General features: G+C 55.2%; 1 long non-coding RNA gene across 1 annotated transcript; it reads left to right on the top strand.

Annotated features, from left to right (window-relative positions):
* Positions 1–892: 892 nt before the first annotated feature.
* Positions 893–3,308, top strand: LOC128779537 (uncharacterized). Its single transcript, XR_008425566.2, has 4 exons — positions 893–1,057; positions 1,706–1,743; positions 2,010–2,057; positions 2,850–3,308. It is a non-coding gene; the product is annotated as an uncharacterized lncRNA (long non-coding RNA).
* Positions 3,309–5,838: the final 2,530 nt, after the last annotated feature.

Here is a 5,838-nt window from a genome sequence, read left to right as displayed (position 1 = left end):
AGCTGTGCATGTGCGTGTGTGGGGAGTGTTATTGCAGGTGTCTTTCGACCACTCCCTAACACACGCACGTGCACAGACTTCCCTCCCTCAGTCCAGTCTCTGTTCTCTGTTGCCGGTTCATTCCTGGCCATCCCACCCCCTAGAGCCCCTGATTTCCTTCCCTACCCCCTTCTCCAAGCCGACACCTCGATCTCAGCCTCCTCCCTCCCCTTTGCCTGAGCCCCCGCCCTCCCACTCACCATAAATCTGTAACTCTGGAGTGTGTGTGGGGGTGGGGGTGGGGGGGGGCTGTGGGGGAAAAGCAGCAAACCGAACCAACCCCAGCTAATTTAAACGGCGATAAATCTCTGTCTATCAGGTTTGTTGTGAGCACAAACATTGCCAAACAAGGGCCCAGATGGCCTGCAGGCCCTCCTCCCCTCGGTCTGCAGAGCTTTAAATGGAAATGGTTGCTTTACACATCTATTTACTACATGGAAGTGGGGAAGCTTGAGTCCAGGGTTGCTTGGCCAGGAAACAGGGGACATGCCAGGTGGGAAACCTTTTCAGCCCATACCTGAGCAGGACTTTTCCTGCCAGTCCCTAATCTCCCCCTTCCCTAGTCCTGGAGACAGCTCCAGGTGAGCCCTCTCAGACTCAGGCTGGTTGGGGGAGGGGAAGGGAAGAGGCCACCCTCCTGGGCAGATATTCAGGTCTCAACCTGCTCCAGCTCCCAGACACATGCCCCTGGGCAGCCAGACCCAGCTCCTCCCTGTTGTTTTCAAAGTTCTTCACCCTCTGCCCAAAACTTTCCCTTCTTCCCATCTGGCCAGTTAAAGCCTACTCTGTCTTTCCAGCCCAAGCCAAGCCCCACCTCCTCCAGGAAATCTCCCCACCCCTAGTCCTCGTGGACCTCTCTGGGCTCCATTCCTACAGCACTGGGCCTGGAAACCCAGCGTGGTCACTGCGACACAGACGCTTCGGAGGCAGACAGGTCTGGGCACACAGCCTGGCTCCACTACAGACTGAGGGACCTGGGGCAGGTTAATCTGTCGGCCACAGTTTCTTCCTCTGCAGAGTAGGTATCATTATGGAATCTTTGTGACGTTTAAGGAAGTGAGTGCAGAATGTGCTCAGCAAAGCGAGGGGCACCGTCTCAGAGCTCTGTGTGTGTCAGCTTTTATTACTGGTGCCACCCAGACATGACTGGGCAGCACACTTCTCTATGCCCTGGCTTTTCATAGAGACGTGTGTGTGTGTGTGTGTGTGTGTGTGTGTGTGTGTAGGGACACGTGGTGGGAGAGGGTTGGTCCTAGTTTACGTCCCCTGAAAACAGATTTTGAGACAAGGCCTTGTATGCAGGTATTTTATTTGGAAGGGGGTCCCTGGCGGCTGGAGGGAGGGCATGAACAAATGAGCCAGGAGGGGCGGGAGAACGGACAATGAGGGTGTTACACTCAGGGCAATGGGGACTTTCTGGAGAACTGTGAGGATACATCATAGACTTGTCCCACCCGCTGAAGCAGCCAGGGCATTTATCCACCCACTCTTAGCCCTCATTAGCTGAGGGCTGCCCCTGGGACCGTAAGTCCCTGTCATTTCTGAGATGCCCTGTGGGCTGAGTGAAGCACCCTTGGGCCCAGCACTGGAGAAACTATGTAGGTGAGAAGTAGAAAGGCTTCTCTGGGTGGACAATCCCAGGCTTACTGTCCCCTTTCCATCACAGCAGCAAATGAACTAAGAGGCCGGCCTAGGGGACATGAGGTGAGAAGCCTGTAGCATCCTCTGCTGAGTTCTTCACGTGTCCATCCCTCCATCCTCCAGCACAGAGTTCTTCCCCACAGTAGGCACACCATTGTTATTTGTGGACCGAAGGAGGTTTGGGTTCGGAGCTGGGGAAACCTGGATTCTCCCCAGTACTCAGTTTTGAACTCACTGTGTGCTGCTGAGTAAGGCACATGACCACTCTGGGCCTGAATGGCTCCTTCTGTAAAATTGGGACATTGCCACCTTCTCTGCTTCTCTCATAGGCCTGCCGTGATAATCTGGAGCAGCCCTTGGAAGGGTGCTCGGAGCTGGTAAGATTGGCTTGTGATAGGGGTTGGGGGAGGCTCCCCCCTCTGGTGTCATCCGAGTGGGAGGTGCGCAGTGGCACCCTAGTTACACACATTCTGTGGTCAGAACACACACGTGTGTGCCCCTGGCCCTACTGGGATGCCTCCCAACTCTTCCTGCCCCGTGACCACTCCAAAGGGAAAGAAAGCATCAAGAAAGAAAAAGAACCAAAGGGCTTCAAACTGCTGACTCCTCAGTGGGAAAAAGCCAAAAGGGATCCAAGGGAATCCAGAGGGGTGCACTGTCGTTCCTTATTTCTAAGTCAGCGGTGGGGTTTGCAAGAGCTGGCGAGGGTACAAACCACTCAGGACAGAAATTCTTAACCTGGGGGTCTTGGAATCCCTAGGATGCCCAAGGATAAGCTTTGGCAGCCTCTAAACCTCTTGAAAATACATGTAAAACAGAGTATGTGAGTATGTGTGTGCATGTAAACTGCTCTAAGGTGGTGATCTGGAGCTTCCAGAAAATTCTCAGAAGTATGTGACCCAAGAAAAGTAGACTTGCTCTGCCCCAAATCTCCCATCTCAGAAGGGAGGGTACTGAGGCCAAGAGAGGGCACGATGTAGTCACTATTCCCTGGGGGTGAGGGTGGGGGCGGAGGTCTGTTTCCATGGAAAACAAAACAAGAAAAAAGATCAGAACAAAATTGGAAAGGAAAGGAACTCCCTGTTCCAGAAAAGCCTGGGGGCACTGGTGGCCCTGAGTTTTCAGGTGTGGAAGCGGAAGTGATAATAATGCTTACTTCCCTCTTAAAGGTGTGGTGAAGATGAAAGGTGGCCAAGCAAGTGGAAATGACTTAGAAAAAGGAAAGCTGTACACGAATGCTAGGGACAGCACTACAGCAGAGGCCGGTGGCTCCCTGTGCGGCTGCTGGGAGGAAACTGTCTACTGCTAGATGCCAGTTGCCCGATTCTGAAAGACTATGAAATTCTCCTTCAGGTCCTCCTCCCACTCTGTCCGAGTAAGAGATCTGGTTTTGGAGCCAAATCCGAATCTGCGGCTCAGCTCCACAGCCTGTGAAAGGATGTGTGTGAACTTGGACGAGTCATTTAACTTCTCTGGGCCTCCTGTTGTCCATCTGCAAAGTGGGGACACACCTACTTGATGGGGACATTAGGATGATTGGATGAGTTAACACAAATGAAAATACCGAAAGGCGACTGGCTTATAATAAGTGCTCAATAAACATTAAATATTTTGTTCCTGTTCCTTGACAGTTGGTAACTTTGGATAGTTTATTTGTTCACTGTGAAGTCTCTGTCTCCCCCACATCTGTTTTCTCCACTCAAGTGTAAGTTCTGCAGCAAAAGGACATGACTGTCTTGTTTACAGTTGCATTTCCCAGGCCTGGCACACGGTGTACAACAGATATTTGTTACATGAATGAATGGAAGGGCAGAAGCACGTTTTTAGGGATGGGAAGGAACTCAGACAATGTGAGAACACTCATGGGTCTGGATCAGTCCCAAGAGGGACCCAGAGCTGTGCCAAGAACCTTATTAGGGGTCAAGAGAGGTTAACCTCTGGTCCTAGCTCTGCCACTTAACTGCTGAGCCACCTCCACCCCTTCCCTGGCCCTCTCTTGGCTCCTGTGGCTTCTCTAAAGTGTAGGAGCCCTGAGATTCTCCAAGGAGCTTTGACCAGGGAGGAGTGTGGGATTTCGGGATAATTCACCCACTTAATTAATGAAGAGGAAGGAGAAATGGGAGAAGATAAAGCCGGGGGAGGGAAGCAATCTGGAAGAAAAGTCAACACTTTTCTTGGCGTTCAGCAGCTGCGGGTGGGGGGGACCTTTAGGGAAAGCCACGCTGGGCCAGCTCGTTTAGCGGCTGTGAGCGCCCCGGGAGCGTGTCTCCTCCACAGCTTGTGCGCCAGGGCCTCGGCCTGCCCCTCCCTTCCTGGTGCGCCTCGCCAGTTCCCGCCGCCACTGACTTTCTGACTTCTTAACTTGTCAGCAAATCCCAGAGTTAAAAATGCACACGCACCCCGGCCAGCCGCCAGCAGGGCCGTCTGGCCGCGGCTCCAGATGTGGGGCCACCGAGCAGGCCGCCCTCCCCGCCGCGCAGACTAAACAATCGGCCTTGGCCGTGAGCGCAGCGCAATTCCAGATGCCGCGTCCCTCGCGCCGCGCGCTCATTGGGCCGCGGGCGCGAGGCTCTGTCAGCGCGGGCCAGGCCCTGCCGGGCGGCCTTGGCCCCGGGGCGGCCCTCTGAACCGCTTAGGGCGGGGTCGGGGTGGGAAAACCGAGGGGAACAGGGAGAGGGAAAGAAGGAGAGAGACAGGGACTCAGGCAGAGAGATACTCGAAGAGAGGCAGAATGAAAGGGGCAGAGACTTTTTTCCAAAAGAGACACCTCCAGGGACAAAGGGAGAAGCAGCTGAACTATATTCAGGTTTACAAAGAGATAGTGATAGAACACACACACACACACACACACACGGAGAGACACAGAAACCGGCGGGGCTGCCTGGCGCGATCGCAGAATCGAGAAAGGCACAGACTAGGAGCTGAGAAGGCGAGGGCGAACCGGCCCTCGAGACCCACATGTTTGCCGTCGGCTCGCCGCTGCGTTACGGGTGTCCAGAACCTCCTCCTCCCATTCTACTTTTTATAATTCTTCCTACTCCCCGGCGAAGCTGGGGACTGGGCCCGCCCGCGCGCGGCGACCTAGTCCTGGCCGCGAGGAGCCTGGGTGACTGCGCGGAGGAAGAGCCCTCGCCCCAAAGCAACCCGAGCCGTCGAGAGGTCGCCCCAAGCCTGGCCTGGCGACTTGGACGCGGCAGGCGGGTGCGGGATGGGGGTGCTCTGCGGGGGTTTGCCTCCAGGCAGGCGGATGCCCCGAGAGGCTCCTGCGGGGACCTGAGACCCTCCCCTACCAGTCAGCAACCCCAGCGGCACCCTCCTTTCCCTGGCGCCGTGGGGCCTCTTCGTCTCCAGAGACGGGGGGATGGCAGGTTAGCCGCGGCCCAGCGCAGGGAAGGCCACCGGGGACCACCCGGGGGAGCCCCCCCCAGCCTCGGGTTCCGCCCCCGCCTGGAGATCCTGGGCGCCCCGGGGGTGAGTGCGGAGGGCAGTGCGGCGGCCCGGCGGCTCTTGGCGGCCCCTCTCTGACAATCTTTCCTTTGTTTGTTTTCTTAAATCTGGGAGGCCCGAATTCCTGCCGGATTCCGTAGGTTTCACTCAGGAAGGAGGCGCCCCCACCCCGCCCCCTCTCACGTCGGGCCCGGCTGCAGGGGGAATGGCAGGTTCTTCCCGGAGGCCCGCGGCGCGCAGCCCGGCGGCCCGGGCAGGGAGAGCGGGCGTCGGGCACGACGGAGAGTCCCGGGCTCCCTGCCTGCGCGCCGCCCCGCAGCCGTGCCGGAGGGCCACCGGCGGCCTCTAAGGAGAAAATTAAAAAAAAAAATAAAATAAAAAGCAAAGTTTTAAAAGGCACAAAGAGCAGCCCTCCCCCTACACCAGCCTTATTCCACACCTCTCCACCTCTCACACTCCTTTTAAAAAGTGTGTGTGTGTATGTGTGTGTGTGTGTATATATATATATAAATATATATAAATATATAAAAACTTGGGCCTCATTAATTTCCAAAAAAAATTTCCCCCAATAAAAGGCAAACATGGAAAGAAAAACAAACTATTAGAAAATAGAGGAGGGAGGAAATGTTATTTAAAAGGTTAGCAGACCGCATCATTTTCCAATGATATTATATACTCCCAGCAGTATCCAAAATATATATGGGCCCTGGG

This window comes from Desmodus rotundus, chromosome 11 (genome assembly GCF_022682495.2).
Source record: "Desmodus rotundus isolate HL8 chromosome 11, HLdesRot8A.1, whole genome shotgun sequence".
Taxonomy (NCBI): Eukaryota; Metazoa; Chordata; class Mammalia; order Chiroptera; family Phyllostomidae; genus Desmodus; species Desmodus rotundus.
This window is presented reverse-complemented; position numbering and strand designations above follow the sequence as displayed.